The following is a 23,468-nucleotide window of genomic DNA, read 5'->3' on the forward strand; positions in this document are numbered from 1 at the left end:
TAAACCCCTCTCTTGCCAGTTCTAAACCCCTCTCTTGCCAGTTCTAAACCCCTCTCTTGCCAGTTCTAAACCCCTCTCTTGCCAGTTCTAAACCCCTCTCTTGCCAGTTCTAAACCCCTCTCTTGCCAGTTCTAAACCCTCTTGCCAGTTCTAAACCCCTCTCTTGCCAGTTCTAAACCCCTCTCTTGCCAGTTCTAAACCCCTCTCTTGCCAGTTCTAAACCCCTCTCTTACCAGTTCTAAACCCCTCTCTTGCCAGTTCTAAACCCCTCTCTTGCCAGTTCTAAACCCCTCTCTTGCCAGTTCTAAAACCCTCTCTTGCCAGTTCTAAACCCTCTCTGCCAGTTCTAAACCCTCTCTTGCCAGTTCTAAAACCCCTCTCTTGCCAGTTCTAAAACCCCTCTCTTGCCAGTTCTAAAACCCCTCTCTTGCCAGTTCTAAACCCCTCTCTTGCCAGTTCTAAACCCCTCTCTTGCCAGTTCTAAAACCCCTCTCTTGCCAGTTCTAAACCCCTCTCTTGCCAGTTCTAAAACCCCTCTCTTGCCAGTTCTAAACCCCTCTCTTGCCAGTTCTAAACCCCTCTCCTGCCAGTTCTAAACCCCTCTCTTGCCAGTTCTAAACCCCTCTCTTGCCAGTTCTAAACCCCTCTCTTGCCAGTTCTAAACCCCTCTCTTGCCAGTTCTAAACCCCTCTCTTGCCAGTTCTAAACCCCTCTCTTGCCAGTTCTAAAACCCCTCTCTTGCCAGTTCTAAACCCCTCTCTTGCCAGTTCTAAACCCCTCTCCTGCCAGTTCTAAACCCCTCTCTTGCCAGTTCTAAAACCCCTCTCTTGCCAGTTCTAAACCCCTCTCTTGCCAGTTCTAAACCCCTCTCTTGCCAGTTCTAAAACCCCTCTCTTGCCAGTTCTAAACCCCTCTCTTGCCAGTTCTAAAACCCCTCTCTTGCCAGTTCTAAAACCCCTCTCTTGCCAGTTCTAAAACCCCTCTCTTGCCAGTTCTAAAACCCCTCTCTTGCCAGTTCTAAAACCCCTCTCTTGCCAGTTCTAAAACCCCTCTCTTGCCAGTTCTAAAACCCCTCTCTTGCCAGTTCTAAACCCCTCTCTTGCCAGTTCTAAACCCCTCTCTTGCCAGTTCTAAAACCCCTCTCTTGCCAGTTCTAAACCCCTCTCTTGCCAGTTCTAAAACCCCTCTCTTGCCAGTTCTAAACCCCTCTCTTGCCAGTTCTAAACCCCTCTCCTGCCAGTTCTAAACCCCTCTCTTGCCAGTTCTAAAACCCCTCTCTTGCCAGTTCTAAACCCCTCTCTTACCAGTTCTAAACCCCTCTCTTGCCAGTTCTAAACCCCTCTCTTACCAGTTCTAAACCCCTCTCTTGCCAGTTCTAAAACCCCTCTCTTGCCAGTTCTAAAACCCCTCTCTTGCCAGTTCTAAAACCCCTCTCCTGCCAGTTCTAAAACCCCTCTCTTGCCAGTTCTAAAACCCCTCTCCTGCCAGTTCTAAAACCCCTCTCTTGCCAGTTCTAAAACCCCTCTCCTGCCAGTTCTAAACCCCTCTCTTGCCAGTTCTAAAACCCCTCTCTTGCCAGTTCTAAAACCCCTCTCTTGCCAGTTCTAAAACCCCATGATGAAGTACTAAAATAACAAGAACAAAAACACACTAGATATACAAACAATAAAAACACCAAGTAGGAGGCTATAATGCATATGAACTATGTGCAGGGATAGTGTGCATGTAGACAATGCAGAAATACCTAATAAAGGTCAGAGTCTGTGTGATTATCCTGTTAGCTGTGTAGCATTCCTCTGGCTTGGGGATAGAAGCTGTTCAGGATCCCGTTGGTTGTCAGACGTGATGCACCGATCGCGCCGTGCGGATGCAAAGAGAAACGTCTCTGGCTTTGGGTGTCTGGAGTGATGTGTTGGGCTGTCTGCACCACCCCTCTGCACCACCCCTCTGCACCACCCCTCTGCACCACCCCTCTGTAGTATGATGTGTTGGGCTGTCTGCACCACCCCTCTGCACCACCCCTCTGCACCACCCCTCTGTAGTATGATGTGTTGGGCTGTCTGCACCACCCCTCTGCACCACCCCTCTGTAGTATGATGTGTTGGGCTGTCTGCACCACCCCTCTGTAGTGTGTTGTGTTGGGCTGTCTGCACCACCCCTCTGTAGTGTGATGTGTTGGGCTGTCTGCACCACCCCTCTGTAGTGTGATGTGTTGGGCTGTCTGCACCACCCCTCTGCACCACCCCTCTGCACCACCCCTCTGTAGTATGATGTGTTGGGCTGTCTGCACCACCCCTCTGCACCACCCCTCTGCACCACCCCTCTGTAGTGTGATGTGTTGGGCTGTCTGCACCACCCCTCTGCACCACCCCTCTGTAGTGTGATGTGTTGGGCTGTCTGCACCACCCCTCTGCACCACCCCTCTGTAGTGTGATGTGTTGGGCTGTCTGCACCACCCCTCTGCACCACCCCTCTGTAGTATGATGTGTTGGGCTGTCTGCACCACCCCTCTGCACCACCCCTCTGTAGTGGGATGTGTTGGGCTGTCTGCACCACCCCTCTGCACCACCCCTCTGTAGTGGGATGTGTTGGGCTGTCTGCACCACCCCTCTGCACCACCCCTCTGTAGTGTGATGTGTTGGGCTGTCTGCACCACCCCTCTGCACCACCCTCTGTAGTGTGATGTGTTGGGCTGTCTGCACCACCCTCTGCACCACCCCTCTGTAGTGGGATGTGTTGGGCTGTCTGCACCACCCCTCTGCACCACCCCTCTGTAGTGTGATGTGTTGGGCTGTCTGCACCACCCCTCTGCACCACCCCTCTGTAGTGTGATGTGTTGGGCTGTCTGCACCACCCCTCTGCACCACCCCTCTGTAGTGTGATGTGTTGGGCTGTCTGCACCACCCCTCTGCACCACCCCTCTGTAGTGTGTTGGGCTGTCTGCACCACCCCTCTGCACCACCCCTCTGTAGTGGGATGTGTTGGGCTGTCTGCACCACCCCTCTGCACCACCCCTCTGTAGTGGGATGTGTTGGGCTATCTGCACCACCCCTCTGTAGTGTGATGTGTTGGGCTGTCTGCACCACCCCTCTGCACCACCCCTCTGTAGTGTGATGTGTTGGGCTGTCTGCACCACCCCTCTGCACCACCCCTCTGTAGTGTGATGTGTTGGGCTGTCCGCACCACCCCTCTGCACCACCCCTCTGTAGTGTGTTGGGCTGTCTGCACCACCCCTCTGCACCACCCCTCTGTAGTATGATGTGTTGGGCTGTCTGCACCACCCCTCTGCACCACCCCTCTGTAGTGGGATGTGTTGGGCTGTCTGCACCACCCCTCTGCACCACCCCTCTGTAGTGGGATGTGTTGGGCTGTCTGCACCACCCCTCTGTAGTGTGATGTGTTGGGCTGTCTGCACCACCCCTCTGCACCACCCCTCTGTAGTGGGATGTGTTGGGCTGTCTGCACCACCCCTCTGCACCACCCCTCTGTAGTGGGATGTGTTGGGCTGTCTGCACCACCCCTCTGCACCACCCCTCTGTAGTGTGATGTGTTGGGCTGTCTGCACCACCCCTCTGCACCACCCCTCTGTAGTGTGATGTGTTGGGCTGTCTGCACCACCTCTGCACCACCCTCTGTAGTGTGATGTGTTGGGCTGTCTGCACCACCCCTCTGCACCACCCCTCTGTAGTGTGTTGGGCTGTCTGCACCACCCCTCTGCACCACCCCTCTGTAGTGGGATGTGTTGGGCTGTCTGCACCACCCCTCTGCACCACCCCTCTGTAGTGGGATGTGTTGGGCTATCTGCACCACCCCTCTGTAGTGTGATGTGTTGGGCTGTCTGCACCACCCCTCTGCACCACCCCTCTGTAGTGTGATGTGTTGGGCTGTCTGCACCACCCCTCTGCACCACCCCTCTGTAGTGTGATGTGTTGGGCTGTCCGCACCACCCCTCTGCACCACCCCTCTGTAGTGTGTTGGGCTGTCTGCACCACCCCTCTGCACCACCCCTCTGTAGTATGATGTGTTGGGCTGTCTGCACCACCCCTCTGCACCACCCCTCTGTGGCGCCACGCGATCGAGGACGGTGGTTGTTGCCATGCCAGGCAGTGATGTCGCCAGTCAAACTGCTCTCAGTGGTGCAGCTGTAGAACATTCTGAGGAATTTCAAAGGGGGGCCGCACCAACATTTTTTTTAACCTTCTGAGGAGGCAAGAGGCACTGTGGCTCCTTCTTCACGACTGTACCCATTATATATATTTACATTTACATTTAAGTCATTTAGCAGACGCTCTTATCCAGAGCGACTTACAAAAAAAATGTTTTTATTTTTGTTTGTTTGTTGTTTACCCCCATTTTGTTGTCAACGCTGCAACTCCCCAACGGGCTCGGGAGGCGAAGGTTGAGCCATGCGTCCTCTCCGAAAACACGACCTGCCAAGCCGCGCTTCTTAATTAACACCTGCCCACTTAACCAGTAAGCCAGCCGCACCAATGTGTCGGAGGAAACACCGTTCACCTGGCGACCGAGGTCAGCCTGCAGGGGTCCAGGCCCGCCACAAGGAGTCGCTAGAGTGCTATGAGCCATAGCTCTGTGTGTGGTAGCTCTGTGTGTGGTAGCTCTGTGTGTGGTAGTCTCAGGGTTGTCTGGGATAGCTCTGTGTGTGGTAGCTCTGTGTGTGGGAGTCTCAGGGTTGTCTGGGATAGCTCTGTGTGGTAGCTCTGTGTGTGGTAGCTCTGTGTGTGGTAGTCTCAGGGTTGTCTGGGATAGCTCTGTGTGTGGTAGCTCTGTGTGTGGTAGCTCTGTGTGTGGTAGTCTCAGGGTTGTCTGGGATAGCTCTGTGTGTGGTAGCTCTGTGTGTGGTAGTCTCAGGGTTGTCTGGGATAGCTCTGTGTGTGGTAGCTCTGTGTGTGGTAGTCTCAGGGTTGTCTGGGATAGCTCTGTGTGTGGTAGCTCTGTGTGTGGTAGTCTCAGGGTTGTCTGGGATAGCTCTGTGTGTGGTAGCTCTGTGTGTGGTAGTCTCAGGGTTGTCTGGGATAGCTCTGTGTGTGGTAGCTCTGTGTGTGGTAGTCTCAGGGTTGTCTGGGATAGCTCTGTGTGTGGTAGTCTCAGGGTTGTCTGGGGTAGCTCTGTGTGTGGTAGCTCTGTGTGTGGGAGTCTCAGGGTTGTCTGGGATAGCTCTGTGTGTGGTAGTCTCAGGGTTGTCTGGGATAGCTCTGTGTGTGGTAGTCTCAGGGTTGTCTGGGATAGCTCTGTGTGTGGTAGTCTCAGGGTTGTCTGGGGTAGCTCTGTGTGTGGTAGCTCTGTGTGTGGTAGCTCTGTGTGTGGTAGCTCTGTGTGTGGTAGTCTCAGGGTTGTCTGGGATAGCTCTGTGTGTGGTAGCTCTGTGTGTGGTAGTCTCAGGGTTGTCTGGGATAGCTCTGTGTGTGGTAGCTCTGTGTGTGGGAGTCTCAGGGTTGTCTGGGATAGCTCTGTGTGTGGTAGCTCTGTGTGTGGTAGTCTCAGGGTTGTCTGGGATAGCTCTGTGTGTGGTAGCTCTGTGTGTGGTAGCTCTGTGTGTGGTAGTCTCAGGGTTGTCTGGGATAGCTCTGTGTGTGGTAGCTCTGTGTGTGGTAGTCTCAGGGTTGTCTGGGATAGCTCTGTGTGTGGTAGTCTCAGGGTTGTCTGGGGTAGCTCTGTGTGTGGTAGTCTCAGGGTTGTCTGGGATAGCTCTGTGTGTGGTAGTCTCAGGGTTGTCTGGGATAGCTCTGTGTGTGGTAGCTATGTGTGTGGCAGCTCTGTGTGTGGTAGCTCTGTGTGTGGTAGTCACAGGGTTGTCTGGTATAGCTCTATGTGGAAGCTCTGTGTGTGGTAGCTATGTGTGTGGTAGCTCTGTGTGTGGTAGCTCTGTGTGTGGTAGTCTCAGGGTTGTCTGGTATAGCTCTATGTGGTAGCTCTGTGCATGGTAGTCCGGTCCTTTAGTTTTATCACCAACCTCTGTGTTAATCCAGGGCATTTGATTGGGGACAACGTCGCTGATGCATTTCCTTATGAAGCCGGTGACAGAGGGTGGTTCACTTACACCTGTAGCATAGTCTCTGATTCTATTGACCATTCTTCAACGAAGCTAGTCACGGTAAGTTCCTGTTTAACCTTCTGCCTGTAAACAGGAAGCAGGAGTACGGAGTCATGATCTGATTTGCCGAATGGCGGACGATGGAGGGCCTTGTATGCTTCCTTGTGGGTAAAGTAACAGTGGTCTAGGACGTTATCGTCCCTAGTGGCTGAGGAGCCTCCGGATGTACGATCTGTTCTGAATGGAGGGCCTTGTATGCTTCCTTGTGGGTAAAGGAACAGTGGTCTAGGACGTTATCGTCCCTAGTGGCTGAGGAGCCTCCGGATGTACGATCTGTTCTGAATGGAGGGCCTTGTATGCTTCCTTGTGGGTAAAGGAACAGTGGTCTAGGACGTTATCGTCCCTAGTGGCTGAGGAGACGTGTTGATGGCAGTTTGGCTTCTCTTAATGAAGCGGAATTCAAATCGCTGGCGACTAGGAAGGCAGCCTCCGGATGTACGTTCACAGTTTGATAAGTGTCAGCTTGTTATATTTCTTGTCCTGAGGTGGAATGTACACAACGATAACAGCTGAAAACTTCCCTGGGGAGGCAGAAGGATCGGCAGTTGACCATCCAGGTAGTTTCAAGACAGGGGAACAATGGGACGAGACTACCATTTACACTGGAGTCAGAAGGGTCGAGACTACCATTTACACTGGAGTCAGAAGGGACGAGAGGTGGAGGGAGGAGTCAGAAGGGACGAGACTACCATTTACACTGGAGTCAGAAGGGACTAGACTACCATTTACACTGGAGTCAGAAGGGACGAGACTACCATTTACACTGGAGTCAGAAGGGACGAGACTACCATTTACACTGGAGTCAGAAGGGACTAGACTACCATTTACACTGGAGTCAGAAGGGACGAGACTACCATTTACACTGGAGTCAGAAGGGACGAGACTACCATTTACACTGGAGTCAGAAGGGACGAGACTACCATTTACACTGGAGTCAGAAGGGTCGAGACTACCATTTACACTGGAGTCAGAAGGGTCGAGACTACCATTTACACTGGAGTCAGAAGGGACGAGACTACCACTTACACTGGAGTCAGAAGGGACGAGACTACCATTTACACTGGAGTCAGAAGGGACGAGACTACCACTTACACTGGAGTCAGAAGGGACGAGACTACCATTTACACTGGAGTCAGAAGGGTCGAGACTACCATTTACACTGGAGTCAGAAGGGTCGAGACTACCATTTACACTGGAGTCAGAAGGGACGAGACTACCATTTACACTGGAGTCAGAAGGGACGAGACTACCACTTACACTGGAGTCAGAAGGGACGAGAGGTGGAGGGAGGAGTCAGAAGAGACGAGACTACCATTTACACTGGAGTCAGAACGCCATTTGTTGTTGATGAAGAGGCAACCTCGCTTTCCCTCTCCATTTCCCTGACCCTACTGTCCTGTCTGCTCAGTGAATGGAGAATCTATCGAGCTGGACAGCCATGGTGGGGAGGGGGGACGGGGGGACGGGTGTATCTTGTCCTGAAAACCATGTTTCAGAAAAGCAGAGAATATTGCAGTTACGGGAGTAACTTTGGTAGCAAATCCACGATCAGAGATCAATCATCTTATTATGAAGTGATTGGCCAATAGAATGGAGGGAAGAGGTGGAGGGAGGAGGTGGAGGGAGGAGGTGGAGGGAAGAGCTGGAGGGAAGAGGTGGAGGGAGGAGGTGGAGGGAAGAGGGAGGAGGTGGAGGGAAGAGGTGGAGGGAAGAGGTGGAGGGAGGAGGTGGAGGGAGGAGGTGGAGGGAAGAGGTGGAGGGAGGAGGTGGAGGGAAGAGGTGGAGGGAGGAGGTGGAGGGAAGAGGTGGAGGGAGGAGGTGGAGGGAAGAGGTGGAAGGAAGAGGTGGAGGGAAGAGGTGGAGGGAGGAGGTGGAGGGAGGAGGTGGAGGGAAGAGGTGGAGGGAGGAGGTGGAGGGAAGAGGTGGAGGGAAGAGGAGGAGGTGGAGGGAGGAGGTGGAGGGAAGAGGTGGAGGGAGGAGGTGGAGGGAAGAGGAGGAGGTGGAGGGAAGAGGTGGAGGGAGGAGGTGGAGGGAGGAGGTGGAGGGAGGAGGTGGAGGGAGGAGGTGGAGGGAAGAGGTGGAAGGAAGAGGTGGAAGGAAGAGGTGGAGGGAGGAGGTGGAGGGAAGAGGTGGAGGGAGGAGGTGGAGGGAAGAGGTGGAGGGAAGAGGAGGAGGTGGAGGGAGGAGGTGGAGGGAAGAGGTGGAGGGAGGAGGTGGAGGGAAGAGGAGGAGGTGGAGGGAAGAGGTGGAGGGAAGAGGTGGAGGGAGGAGGTGGAGGGAAGAGGTGGAGGGAAGAGGTGGAGGGAGGAGGTGGAGGGAGGAGGTGGAGGGAAGAGGTGGAGGGAAGAGGTGGAGGGAAGAGGTGGAAGGAAGAGGTGGAAGGAAGAGGTGGAAGGAGGAGGTGGAGGGAGGAGGTGGAGGGAGGAGGTGGAGGGAAGAGGTGGAGGGAAGAGGAGGAGGTGGAGGGAGGAGGTGGAGGGAAGAGGTGGAGGGAGGAGGTGGAGGGAAGAGGAGGAGGTGGAGGGAGGAGGTGGAGGGAAGAGGTGGAGGGAAGAGGTGGAGGGAAGAGGTGGAGGGAGGAGGTGGAGGAAGAGGTGGAGGGAAGAGGTGGAGGGAGGAGGTGGAGGGAAGAGGTGGAGGGAAGAGGTAGAAGAGGTAGAAAGAGGTGGAGGGAGGAGGGAAGAGGTGGAGGGAGGAGGTGGAGGGAAGAGGTGGAGGGAGGAGGTGGAGGGAAGAGGAGGAGGGAGGAGGTGATCTCGCCAGGATTTGCCCTCTCTTGCCTCTAAGTCCGGTGTGTGTGTTTGTGGTGTTTCTCATTCCCAGTGCAGCACTTCTGCTGCACAGTAATATACTTGCCAATAGAAAGGATATTATCTCCACCATCCATCTCTCATTTTATGTGTGTCAGACTACTGAACTGTGTGTGTGTGTCAGCTTCTACACTGTGTGTGTGTGTCTGACTACTACACTGTGTGTGTGTGTCTGACTACTACACTGTGTGTGTGTGTCTGACTACTACACTGTGTGTGTGTGTCTGACTACTGCACTGTGTGTGTGTGTCAGCTTCTACACTGTGTGTGTGTGTCTGACTACTGCACTGTGTGTGTGTGTCAGCTTCTACACTGTGTGTGTGTGTCTGACTACTGCACTGTGTGTGTGTGTCTGACTACTGCACTGTGTGTGTGTGTCAGCTTCTACACTGTGTGTGTGTGTCTGACTACTACACTGTGTGTGTGTGTCTGACTACTACACTGTGTGTGTGTGTCTGACTACTGCACTGTGTGTGTGTGTCTGACTACTGCACTGTGTGTGTGTGTGTGTCTGACTACTACACTGTGTGTGTGTCTGACTACTGCACTGTGTGTGTGTCAGCTTCTACACTGTGTGTGTGTGTGTGTCTGACTACTGCACTGTGTGTGTGTGTCTGACTACTACACTGTGTGTGTGTGTCTGACTACTACACTGTGTGTGTGTGTCTGACTACTACACTGTGTGTGTGTCTGACTACTGCACTGTGTGTGTGTGTCTGACTACTGCACTGTGTGTGTGTCTGACTACTACACTGTGTGTGTGTGTGTCTGACTACTACACTGTGTGTGTGTGTGTCTGACTACTGCACTGTGTGTGTGTCTGACTACTACACTGTGTGTGTGTGTCTGACTACTACACTGTGTGTGTGTGTGTCTGACTACTGCACTGTGTGTGTGTGTCTGACTACTACACTGTGTGTGTGTGTCTGACTACTGCACTGCGTGTGTGTGTGTGACTACTGAACTGTGTGTGTGTGTCTGACTACTACACTGTGTGTGTGTGTGTGACTACTGAACTGTGTGTGTGTCTGACTACTACACTGTGTGTGTGTGTCTGACTACTGAACTGTGTGTGTGTCTGACTACTGCACTGTGTGTGTGTCCAGTGGTGTAAAGTACTTAAGTAAAAAATACTTTCAAGTACTACTTAAGCTCCCGAGTGGCGCAGCGGTCGAAGGCACTGCATCTCAGTGCAAGAGTCATCACTACAGTCCCAGGTTTGATTCCAGGCTGTATCACATCTGGCTGTGATTAGGAGTCCCATCGGGACAGCAGGGTAGCCTAGTGGTTAGAGCTTTGGACTAGTAACCGGAAGGTTGCAAGTTCAAACCCCCAAAGGTACAAATCTGTCGTTCTGCCCCTGAACAGGCAGTTAACCCACTGTTCCTAGGCCGTCATTGAAAATAAGAATTTGTTCTTAACTGACTTGCCTAGTTAAATAAAATATATATATAGGGCGGCGCATAATTGGCCCAGCGTCGTCCGGGTTTGGCCGTAATTTTTCTAGTTAAAAAAAAGATAAAATAAATAATGTACACGGTCTGCCTGCAAACGTGACTATTATTGTGGGTATTACCATGCTGTTAGCTAGAGCTGTTAACTAGAGCTGTTAGCTAGCTGTGTTAGCTAACTGTTTTATAGCTAGCTGTGTTAGCTAGCTGTGTTAGCTAGAGCTGTTAGCTAGCTGTGTTAGCTAGGGCTGTTAGCTAGAGCTGTTAGCTAGCTGTGTTAGCTAGCTGTGTTAGCTAGACATGTTAGCTGGCTGTGTTAGCTAGAGCTGTTAGCTAGCTGTGTTATAGCTAGCTGTGTTAGCTAGCTGTGTTAGCTAGAGCTGTTAGCTAGCTGTGTTAGCTAGGGCTGTTAGCTAGAGCTGTTAGCTAGCTGTGTAAGCTAGCTGTGTTAGCTAGACCTGTTAGCTGGCTGTGTTAGCTAGAGCTGTTTGCTAGCTGTGTTAGCTAGAGCTGTTAGCTAGCTGTGTTAGCTAGAGCTGTTAGTTAGCTGTGTTGGCTCGAGCTGTTAGCTAGCTGTGTTAGCTAGAGCTGTTTCCTAGCTGTGTTAGCTAGAGCTGTTTGCTAGCTGTGTTAGCTAGAGCTGTTAGCTAGCTGTGTTAGCTAGAGCTGTTTGCTAGCTGTGTTAGCTAGAGCTGTGTTAGCTAGCTGTGTTAGCTAGAGCTGTTAGCTACTGTTCCCTTGACGACGACTTTTCAATATGGCTGTGGCCACATCTCTCTAAGTTTGTGCTAAGGTTCTCTCAAAATGTATTGCGTTATGTTGTAAAATCATTTTTTGGTAGCGTCAAGTTCAACTAGGTTACCTAACATCCTCGACATGTAAAACAACGCTGTACGTTGATTTCAGCGTTTCAGTTCCACTACTACTGTGATTACTGGTAATAGTGAAGTGGTCTGCCAGCGTCCCAAATGGCACCCTATTCCCTACCTAGTGCACTACTTTAGACCAGAGCCCTATGACACCCTATTCCCTACCTAGTGCACTACTTTAGACCAGAGCCCATATGACACCCTATTCCCTACCTAGTGCACTACTTTAGACCAGAGCAGCACTACTTTAGACCAGAGCCCTATGACACCCTATTCCCTACCTAGTGCACTACTTTAGACCAGAGCCCTATGACACCCTCCCTACCTAGTGCACTACTTTAGACCAGAGCCCTATGACACCCTATTCCCTACCTTAGACCAGAGCCTACCCTACCTAGTGCACTACTGGGCCCTATGACACCCTATTCCCTACCTAGTGCACTATTTTAGACCAGAGCCCTATGGCACCCTATTCCCTACCTAAGTGCACTACTTTAGACCAGAGCCCTATGTCACCCTATTCCCTACCTAGTGCACTACTTTAGACCAGAGCCCTATGGCACCCTATTCCCTACCTAGTGCACTACTTTAGACCAGGGCCCTATGACACCCTATTCCCTACCTAGTGCACTATTTTAGACCAGAGCCCTATGGCACCCTATTCCCTACCTAAGTGCACTACTTTAGACCAGAGCCCTATGTCACCCTATTCCCTACATAGTGCACTACTTTTGACCAGAATGACACCCTATTCCCTACCTAATTACTTTAGACCAGAACCCTATGGCACCCTATTCTCTACATAGTGCACTACTTTAGACCAGAGCCCTATGACACCCTATTCCCTACCTAGTGCACTACTTTAGACCAGAGCTCTATGGCACCCTATTCTCTACATAGTGCACTACTTTAGACCAGAGCCCTATGACACCCTATTCCCTACCTAGTGCACTACTTTAGACCAGAACCCTATGGCACCCTATTCTCTACATAGTGCACTACTTTAGACCAGAGCCCTATGACACCCTATTCCCTACCTAGTGCACTACTTTTGACCAGAGCCCTATGACACCCTATTCCCTACCTAGTGCACTATTTTAGACCAGAGCCCTATGGCACCCTATTCCCTACATAGTGCACTACTTTAGACCAGAGCCCTATGACACCCTATTCCCTACCTAGTGCACTACTTTAGACCAGAACCCATATGGGACCTAGGTGTTGATTTCCCTTCTGCTTTTTACAGTAGTTTACCGGATGTAACAGTCAACGTGTTTTCTTGTAGATGTTTGGCATTTCAAACAATATATATTTTTTAAATCGTGGGCATTATAGCCTATGACATTGTGGATTTAGAACGGGGTCAGAGTTCAGCTGTAGTCTTGATTCAGTAGTGATGATGCTCTACTGAAGGATTGTTATCGCCACTTTGATCCTGTGATTATGTAATGACGTCTTCTGATTTAGAGCAGCAGGTGTTATTAGTCCGTCGGCCCTTTGTCTGCAGAGACTGGCACAGATTTCAACATAAATCTCTCATGCCAGGTTGGACTCTGCTGTTGGTCTTCCCTGTGCGTTATAGTATGCTTAGGTTTTGTAGTATAGGCTATGTCATTTAAACAAGGTAATCTGATATACAGTGACCCATCCTCTGTACTCCAACTCTTTTGGATTTTAAGTGATTACAATTTAGGGTAAATTGCAGACTGTCAGCTTTAATTTGAGGGCATTTTTCAATCCATAATGGGTGAACCGTTTAGAAATGACAGCACTGTTTGTGCATAGTCCCCAACATTAAGGAGAACAAAGTATTGGGACACAATCACTTATACACTGAGTGGACAAAACATTAGGAACAAAAATCCATCCATCCTTCCTAAGAATGAGTTGCACCCCCCTTTTGCCCCTCAGAACAGCCTCAAATCATCAGGGACATGGATTCTACAAGGTGTCAAATGTTCCACAGGGATTCTGGCCCGTGTTGACTCCCACAGTTGGCTGGATGTTGGCTGATAAACACAGGAAGCGGTTGAGTGTGAAATACCCTGCTGTAATGCTAATTGGTTAATGACACCTACTACCGTACCCCATTCAAAGGCACTTCAATCGTTTTGTTTTGCCCTTTCACCTTCTGAATGGCACACGTACACAATCCATGTCTCAATTGTTTCTCGAGGTTTAAAAAAAAAAATCCTTCTTTAACCCGTCTCCTCCTTTTCATCGACACTGATATGAAGTGGATTTAACAGGTGACATCAATAAGGGATCATAGCTTTCACCTGGATTCACCTGGTCAGTGTATGTCATGGGAAGAGAAGGTGTTCCTAATGATTTGTCCACTGTTTGATGCATCACTTTAATAATATATCTACTCTGGGTTGTTAATTGGACCCTTGATAAAAATGTTTGATTATTTGTGTATCTGCACTGCTAGCTAGTAACATAAACATTTACGCTGTGCCTGCTATAACGCCTGATATAACCCCTGCAGATCTGTAAACTTTGATTTGATTTTCAATTCTGATCTCTCTCAGCTCTGGGCCTCACTCAGCTCGGGTCTCACTCAGCTCTGGGCTCACTCAGCTCTGGTCTCTCTCAGCTCTGGGCTCACTCAGCTCTGGTCTCACTCAGCTCTGGCTTCACTCAGCTCTGGTCTCTCTCAGCTCTGGTCTCTCTCAGCTCTGGTCTCTCTCTGCTCTGGTCTCACTCAGCTCTGGACTCACTCAGCTCTGGGCTCACTCAGCTCTGGGCTCACTCAGCTCTGGTCTCTCTCAGCTCTGGTCTCTCTCAGCTCTGGCCTCACTCAGCTCTGGCCTCACTCAGCTCTGGACTCACTCAGCTCTGGGCTCACTCAACTCTGATCTCTCTCAGCTCTGGACTCACTCAGCTCTGGCCTCACTCAGCTCTGGTCTCTCTCAGCTCTGGCCTCACTCAGCTCTGGGCTCACTCAGCTCTGGTCTCTCTCAGCTCTGGTCTCACTCAGCTCTGGTCTCTCTCAGCTCTGGTCTCACTCAGCTCTGGTCTCTCTCAGCTCTGGCTTCACTCAGCTCTGGCCTCACTCAGCTCTGGGCTCACTCAGCTCTGGTCTCACTCAGTTCTGGTCTCACTCAGTTCTGGTCTCACTCAGCTCTGGTCTCTCTCAGCTCTGGCTTCACTCAGCTCTGGCCTCACTCAGCTCTGGTCTCACTCAGCTCTGGTCTCTCTCAGCTCTAGTCTCTCTCAGCTCTAGTCTCACTCAGCTCTGGCCTCACTCAGCTCTGGTCTCTCTCAGCTCTAGTCTCTCTCAGCTCTAGTCTCTCTCAGCTCTAGTCTCACTCAGCTCTGGCCTCACTCAGCTCTAGTCTCACTCAGCTCTGGCCTCACTCAGCTCTGGCTTCACTCAGCTCTGGTCTCTCTCAGCTCTGGTCTCTCTCAGCTCTGGTCTCTCTCAGCTCTGGTCTCTCTCTGCTCTAGTCTCTCTCAGCTCTGGTCTCACTCAGCTCTGGACTCACTCAGCTCTGGGCTCACTCAGCTCTGGTCTCTCTCAGCTCTGGTCTCTCTCAGCTCTGGCCTCACTCAGCTCTGGCCTCACTCAGCTCTGGACTCACTCAGCTCTGGGCTCACTCAACTCTGATCTCTCTCAGCTCTGGACTCACTCAGCTCTGGCCTCACTCAGCTCTGGTCTCTCTCAGCTCTGGCCTCACTCAGCTCTGGGCTCACTCAGCTCTGGTCTCTCTCAGCTCTGGTCTCACTCAGCTCTGGTCTCTCTCAGCTCTGGTCTCACTCAGCTCTGGTCTCTCTCAGCTCTGGCTTCACTCAGCTCTGGCCTCACTCAGCTCTGGGCTCACTCAGCTCTGGTCTCACTCAGTTCTGGTCTCACTCAGTTCTGGTCTCACTCAGCTCTGGTCTCTCTCAGCTCTGGCTTCACTCAGCTCTGGCCTCACTCAGCTCTGGCCTCACTCAGCTCTGGTCTCTCTCAGCTCTAGTCTCTCTCAGCTCTAGTCTCACTCAGCTCTGGCCTCACTCAGCTCTGGTCTCTCTCAGCTCTAGTCTCTCTCAGCTCTAGTCTCTCTCAGCTCTAGTCTCACTCAGCTCTGGCCTCACTCAGCTCTAGTCTCACTCAGCTCTGGCCTCACTCAGCTCTGGGCTCACTCAGCTCTGGTCTCTCTCAGCTCTGGTCTCTCTCAGCTCTGGCCTCACTCAGCTGCTCTGGCCTCACTCAGCTGCTCTGGCCTCACTCAGATGCTCTGGCCTCACTCAGCTCTGGCCCCACTCAGCTCTGGACTCACTCAGCTCTGGTCTCTCTCAGGTCTGTCCTCACTCAGCTGCTCTGGCCTCACTCAGCTGCTCTGGCCTCACTCAGCTCTGGCCTCACTCAGCTCTGGCCTCACTCAGCTCTGGCCTCACTCAGCTCTGGCCTCACTCAGCTCTGGGCTCACTCAGCTCTGGGCTCACTCAGCTCTGGTCTCACTCAGCTCTGGTCTCTCTCAGCTCTGGTCTCTCTCAGCTCTGGTCTCACTCAGCTCTGGGCTCACTCAGCTCTGGTCTCTCTCAGCTCTGGTCTCACTCAGCTCTGGTCTCTCTCAGCTCTGGTCTCACTCAGCTCTGGTCTCTCTCAGCTCTGGTCTCACTCAGCTCTGGTCTCTCTCAGCTCTGGTCTCACTCAGCTCTGGTCTCTCTCAGCTCTGGCCTCACTCAGCTCTGGTCTCTCTCAGCTCTGGTCTCTCTCAGCTCTGGTCTCTCTCAGCTCTGGGCTCACTCAGCTCTGGTCTCTCTCAGCTCTGGTCTCACTCAGCTCTGGTCTCTCTCAGCTCTGGTCTCACTCAGCTCTGGTCTCTCTCAGCTCTGGTCTCACTCAGCTCTGGTCTCTCTCAGCTCTGGTCTCACTCAGCTCTGGTCTCTCTCAGCTCTGGCCTCACTCAGGTCTGGTCTCAGCTCTGGTCTCCTATAGTTTACTAGCTCACTACTGGGGAAAAACCAAGCTCAAAAAACGCTTTCTGGGACACTCGTCTCAAGACTCAAACAAAGCGCAGATCAATATGAAAGGACAACATTAGTAAGCTCCAGTGAATGGATATAGGCCTAGCGCCATGACCTGCGACATGACCCCTCACATCCTTACAGCTTTAATGCTGTTTTACATCTATAAGTTCTGCTAGTTTCTATGTAAGGAGAACACCATGCTCACTCAGCTCTGGTCCTCTCTCACTTTTAGTCCATTAAACACTGGTCAGGAAAATATAGTAGATTTACAGAGCTCCGGACTGCAAACATTGAGTCAGTGTGAGTAGAAAATGCCATTAGTCACATCAGTGCGAGCTGCACACTCTGCAAGGTCATCTCATTCAAAAAATCATTTTTACATTTTTTTTTAGGCTTAAAACCATTATTTTGGTCAAACAGTGAAGTACCTTTATTCCTCAAGATTCCTTTAATGAAACTGTTTCCTTGTACCTGTTTATCTGGGGCCTGAGGTTGTGTTAACGTTTAAAAACATCCTATTGAAAAACATAGAAGAAACGAGGTTCTCAGCTTTCTGTAGGTATACTTTTACGTCTCTGACCTCCATTGTATTTAGAGCTAGCGATCTAGCTAATGGTGAATTAGCCCCAAATAAATTAGCCTATGATTTTTAGGGCACATAAAGATGCAGGCAAATTCATCTTTACTGAACTAAAAACTAGAAATCAGGAGCCCTATTTTAACAGTAAAATAGAACAACAAAAGCACAATATCTTTTGAATCTCTTAATCATCTTACCATCTGTCTATTACACTTTTAATATAACACTGTGAATGACTTTATAAACTCAAAAAAAAACGAGCAGGTGTTCTTAATGATTTGTCCACTGTTTGATGCATCACTTTAGTGTTATATTAAACGACAAAAATTATTTTGGCGCGACCAAATCACGGGCTGGTGCCAATTAATGGAAACGTTTTGTGGCATCAGTACCACCAGGGGAAAATGTTAGTCTGGGGCCCATGAGATGAGTTAGTCTGGGGCCCATGAGATGAGTTAGTCTGGGGCCCATGAGATGAGTTAGCCTGGGGCCCATGAGATGAGTTAGTCTGGGGCCCATGAGATGAGTTAGTCTGGGGCCCATGAGATGAGTTAGTCTGGGGCCCATGAGATGAGTTAGTCTGGGGCCCATGAGATGAGTTAGTCTGGGGCCCATGAGATGAGTTAGTCTGGGGCCCATGAGATGAGTTAGTCTGGGGCCCATGAGATGAGTATCACAATAAATGGGAGAGCAGCTCGTGAGACTTCAATGGCCATGGATTAATTTATTAAATGATTTTATTACTCTGTCATTTTTAAAGTCATGCCCCCCTCCGCCCTTAAATTTTCCTAAATCAGTCTATATGACACACTGTCTAAATCAGTCTATATGACACACTGTCTAAATCAGTCTATATAACACACTGTCTAAATCAGTCTATATAACACACTGTCTGAATCAGTCTATATAACACACTGTCTATATAACACACTGTCTATATAACTGTCTGAATCAGTCTATTAACACACTGTCTAAATCAGTCTATATAAACACTGTCTTATTAGTCTACATAACACACTGTCTAAATCAGTCTATATAACACACTGTCTAAATCAGTCAATAACACACTGTCTGTCAGTCTCATTCAAATCAGTCTAAAATATAACATGTCTTATAACACACTTTTCAGTGTATTTTAAATCAGTCTATATAACACACTGTCTTATTCAGTTTTAACACACTGTCAAATCAGTGAAGTAACACACTGTCTAAATTCTATATAACTCAAATCAGTCTATATAACACACTGTTCTATATAACACACTGTCTAAATCAGTCTATATAACACACTGTTAAATCAGTCTATATAACACACTGTCTATATAACACACTGTCTATATAACACACTGTCTAAATCAGTCTATATAACACACTGTCTAAATCAGTTGTATAACACACTGTCTAAATCAGTCTATATAAACACTTCTAAATCCTATATAACACACTGTCTAAATCAGTCTATAACACACTGTCTAAATCAGTCTATATAACACACTGAAATCAGTCTAGGTTGTCTAAATCAGTCTTATCTGTCTAAATCAGTATATAACACACTGTCTATATAACACACTGTCTATATAACTGATATAACACACTGTCTAAATCAGTTGTATAACACACTGTCTAAATCAGTCTATATAACACACTGTCTTATTCAGCTATATAACACACTGTCTAAATCAGTCTATATAACACACTGTCTAAATCAGTCTATATAACACACAAATCAATATAACACACTAAATGATTTGTCTAAATCAGTCTATATAACACACTGTCTAAATAAGTCAATAACACACTGTCTAAATCAGTCTAATAACACACTAACACACTGTCTAAATCAGTCTATATAAACACTAAAATCAGTCTATATAACACACTATCTTATAACAGTCTAAATAACAGTCTAAATCAAATAACACACTGTCTTATTCAGTCTATATAACACACTTCTAAATCAGTCTATATAACTCTTAAATCATCTTATAACACACTCTAAATCAGTCTATATAACACACTTTAAATAGTCTATATAACACACTGTCTTAAGTCTATATAACACACTGTCTAAATCAGTCTAATAACACACTGTCTAAATCAGTCTTATAAACACTCAAAAAATAACACACTGTCTAAATCAGGTGTATAACACACTGTCTAAATCAGTCTATATAACACACTGTCTAAATCAGTCTGTATTGTCTAAATCAGTCTATATGACACACTGTCTAAATCGTCTATATAACACACTGTCTGAATCAGTCTATATAACACACTGTCTGAATCAGTCTATATAACACACTGTCTGAATCAGTCTATAAAACACACTGTCTGTCTGAATCAGTCTATATAACACACTGTCTGAATCAGTCTATATACCACACTGTCTGAATCAGTCTAATAACACACTGTCAATCAGTCTATAAAACACACTGTCTATATACCACACTGTCTGAATCAGTCTATATACCACACTGTCTGAATCAGTCTATATAATACACTGTCTAAATCAGTCTATATAACACACTGTCTAAATCAGTCTATATAACACACTGTCTAAATCAGTCTATATAATACACTGTCTGAATCAGTCTATATAACACACTGTCTAAATCAGTCTATATGACACACTGTCTAAATCAGTCTATATAACACACTGTCTGGGGCCACATGAAATCAGTCTATATAACACACTGGGTCCCACTGTCTGAATGAGTTATATAACACACTGGGTCCATATGACACACTGTCTAAATCAGTCTATATAACACACTGTCTATATGACACACTGTCTAAATCAGTCTATATAACACACTGTCTATATACCACACTGTCTAAATCAGTCTATATAACACACTGTCTGAATCAGTCTATATAACACACTGTCTGAATCAGTCTATATAACACACTGTCTATATAACACACTGTCTAAATCATTCTATATAACACACTGTCTATATCATTCTATATAACACACTGTCTAAATCAGTCTATATAACACACTGTCTAAATCAGTCTATATAACACACTGTCTGAATCAGTCTATATAACACACTGTCGAAATCAGTCTATATAACACACTGTCTATATGACACACTGTCTAAATCAGTCTATATGACACACTGTCTAAATCAGTCTATATAACACACTGTCTAAATCAGTCTATATAACACACTGTCTAAATCAGTCTATATAACACACTGTCTATATAACACACTGTCTAAATCAGTCTATATAACACACTGTCGAAATCAGTCTATATAACACACTGTCTATATGACACACTGTCTAAATCAGTCTATATGACACACTGTCTAAATCAGTCTATATAACACACTGTCGAAATCAGTCTATATAACACACTGTCTAAATCAGTCTATATAACACACTGTCTAAATCAGTCTATATAACACACTGTCTATATAACACACTGTCTAAATCAGTCTATATAACACACTGTCTATATGACACACTGTCTAAATCAGTCTATATAACACACTGTCTATATACCACACTGTCTAAATCAGTCTATATAACACACTGTCTGAATCAGTCTATATAACACACTGTCTAAATCGGTCTATATAACACACTGTCTAAATCAGTCTATATAACACACTGTCTATATACCACACTGTCTAAATCAGTCTATATAACACACTGTCTAAATCAGTCTATATAACACACTGTCTAAATCAGTCTATATAACACACTGTCTAAATCAGTCTATATAACACACTGTCTAAATCGGTCTATATAACACACTGTCTAAATCAGTCTATATAACACACTGTCTAAATCAGTCTATATAACACACTGTCTATATAACACACTGTCTATATACCACACTGTCTAAATCAGTCTATATAACACACTGTCTATATAACACACTGTCTATATACCACACTGTCTAAATCAGTCTATATAACACACTGTCTAAATCAGTCTATATAACACACTGTCTAAATCAGTCTATATAACACACTGTCTAAATCAGTCTATATAACACACTGTCTAAATCAGTCTATATAACACACTGTCTAAATCAGTCTATATAACACACTGTCTATATAACACACTGTCTAAATCAGTCTATATAACACACTGTCTATATAACACACTGTCTATATACCACACTGTCTAAATCAGTCTATATAACACACTGTCTGAATCAGTCTATATAACACACTGTCTATATAACACACTGTCTGAATCAGTCTATATAACACACTGTCTAAATCAGTCTATATAACACACTGTCTAAATCGGTCTATATAACACACTGTCTAAATCAGTCTATATAACACACTGTCTAAATCAGTCTATATAACACACTGTCTATATAACACACTGTCTATATAACACACTGTCTGAATCAGTCTATATAACACACTGTCTAAATCGGTCTATATAACACACTGTCTAAATCGGTCTATATAACACACTGTCTAAATCAGTCTATATAACACACTGTCTGAATCAGTCTATATAACACACTGTCTAAATCAGTCTATATAACACACGGTCTAAATCGGTCTATATAACACACTGTCTATATACCACACTGTCTAAATCAGTCTATATAACACACTGTCTAAATCGGTCTATATGACACACTGTCTAAATCAGTCTATATAACACACTGTCTAAATCGGTCTATATAACACACTGTCTATATAACACACTGTCTAAATCGGTCTATATAACACACTGTCTAAATCAGTCTATATAACACACTGTCTAAATCGGTCTATATAACACACTGTCTATATAACACACTGTCTAAATCGGTCTATATAACACACTGTCTAAATCGGTCTATATAACACACTGTCTAAATCAGTCTATATAACACACTGTCTATATAACACACTGTCTGAATCAGTCTATATAACACACTGTCTAAATCAGTCTATATAACACACTGTCTAAATCAGTCTATATAACACACTGTCTTATTCAGTCTATATAACACACTGTCTAAATCAGTCTATATAACACACTGTCTATATAACACACTGTCTATATAACACACTGTCTAAATCAGTCTATATGACACACTGTCTAAATCAGTCTATATAACACACTGTCTAAATCAGTCTATATACCACACTGTCTAAATCAGTCTATATAACACACTGTCTAAATCAGTCTATATAACACACTGTCTAAATCAGTCTATATGACACACTGTCTAAATCAGTCTATATAACACACTGTCTGAATCAGTCTATATAACACACTGTCTATATACCACACTGTCTAAATCAGTCTATATAACACACTGTCTAAATCAGTCTATATAACACACTGTCTAAATCAGTCTATATAACACACTGTCTAAATCAGTCTATATAACACACTGTCTATATAACACACTGTCTAAATCAGTCTATATAACACACTGTCTAAATCAGTCTATATAACACACAGTCTATATAACACACTGTCTAAATCAGATGGGTGAGTTGATGAGCGAGGGGGAGAGATCAGTCTATATAACACACTGTCTAAATCAGTCTATATAACACACTGTCTAAATCAGTCTATATAACACACAGTCTATATAACACACTGTCTAAATCAGATGGGTGAGTTGATGAGCGAGGGGGAGAGATGGGGGAGTTGATGAGCGAGGAGGAGAGATGGGGGAGTTGATGAGCGAGGGGGAGAATGGGGAGTTGATGAGCGAGGGGAGAATGGGGGAGTTGATGAGCGAGGGGAGAGATGGGGAGTTGATGAGCGAGGGGAGAGATGGGGAGTTGATGAGCGAGGGGAGAGATGGGGGAGTTGATGAGCGAGGGGGAGAGATGGGGGAGTTGATGAGCAAGGGGGAGAGATGGGGGATTGATGAGAGATGGGGGAGTTGATGAGCGAGGGGGAGAGATGGGAGAGAAATGGGGGAAGCGAAAGATGCATTATTATGTTATCACCAATTGTGAATGAAGAACACCGTTCTATTCTATCTATTGTCCACCAAATCCAAGCAGTCTTCTCAGTCTACTCTGGCCGACTCGGAGTACACAGCGAAATAATTTACAAATGGCAAGAAGACCAAGACAAAATGGATGCACATGCTGCTCTGAGAACTGAACGAAAACGACTCGGATGGTCGGAGGAAGAAATTAATCATGACATCTCTGATGATTTTTCTTCTGGTTCTGAGCCTCGGAGCGAACCTTCTTCTGAGGACTAAGTGGGGGGAAAAAAGAAGACAGAACCGATACAAACTGGGCAGGTGGCCATGCCACAAACCACAAAGAAATGTGAGACGGTAGAGAGGGGAGAGGGGAGAGGGGGAGAGTTGGAGGGAGAGAGGGAGAGAGGGGGAGAGGGAGAGTTGGAGGGAGAGAGGGAGAGAGGGAGAGTTGGAGGGAGAGAGGGAGAGGTGGAGAGGTAGAGAGTGGGAGAGAGCGAGAGAGCGAGAGACAGAGAGAGAGACTGAGAGAGAGAGAGACAGAGAGAGGGAGAGTTGGAGAGTTAGAGGGAGAGTTGGAGGGAGAGAGGTGGAGAGAGGGAGAGAGGGAGAGTTGGAGAGAGGGAGAATTGGAGAGAGGGGAGAGGGAGAGATGGAGAGAGGGAGAGTTAGAGAGAGGGAGAATTGGAGAGAGGGGGAGAGGGAGAGTTGGAGAGAGGGAGAGGGAGAATTGGAGAGAATGGGAGAGGGAGAGTTGGAGAGAGGGA

Source organism: Oncorhynchus nerka, linkage group LG3, assembly GCF_034236695.1.
Source record: "Oncorhynchus nerka isolate Pitt River linkage group LG3, Oner_Uvic_2.0, whole genome shotgun sequence".
Taxonomy (NCBI): Eukaryota; Metazoa; Chordata; class Actinopteri; order Salmoniformes; family Salmonidae; genus Oncorhynchus; species Oncorhynchus nerka.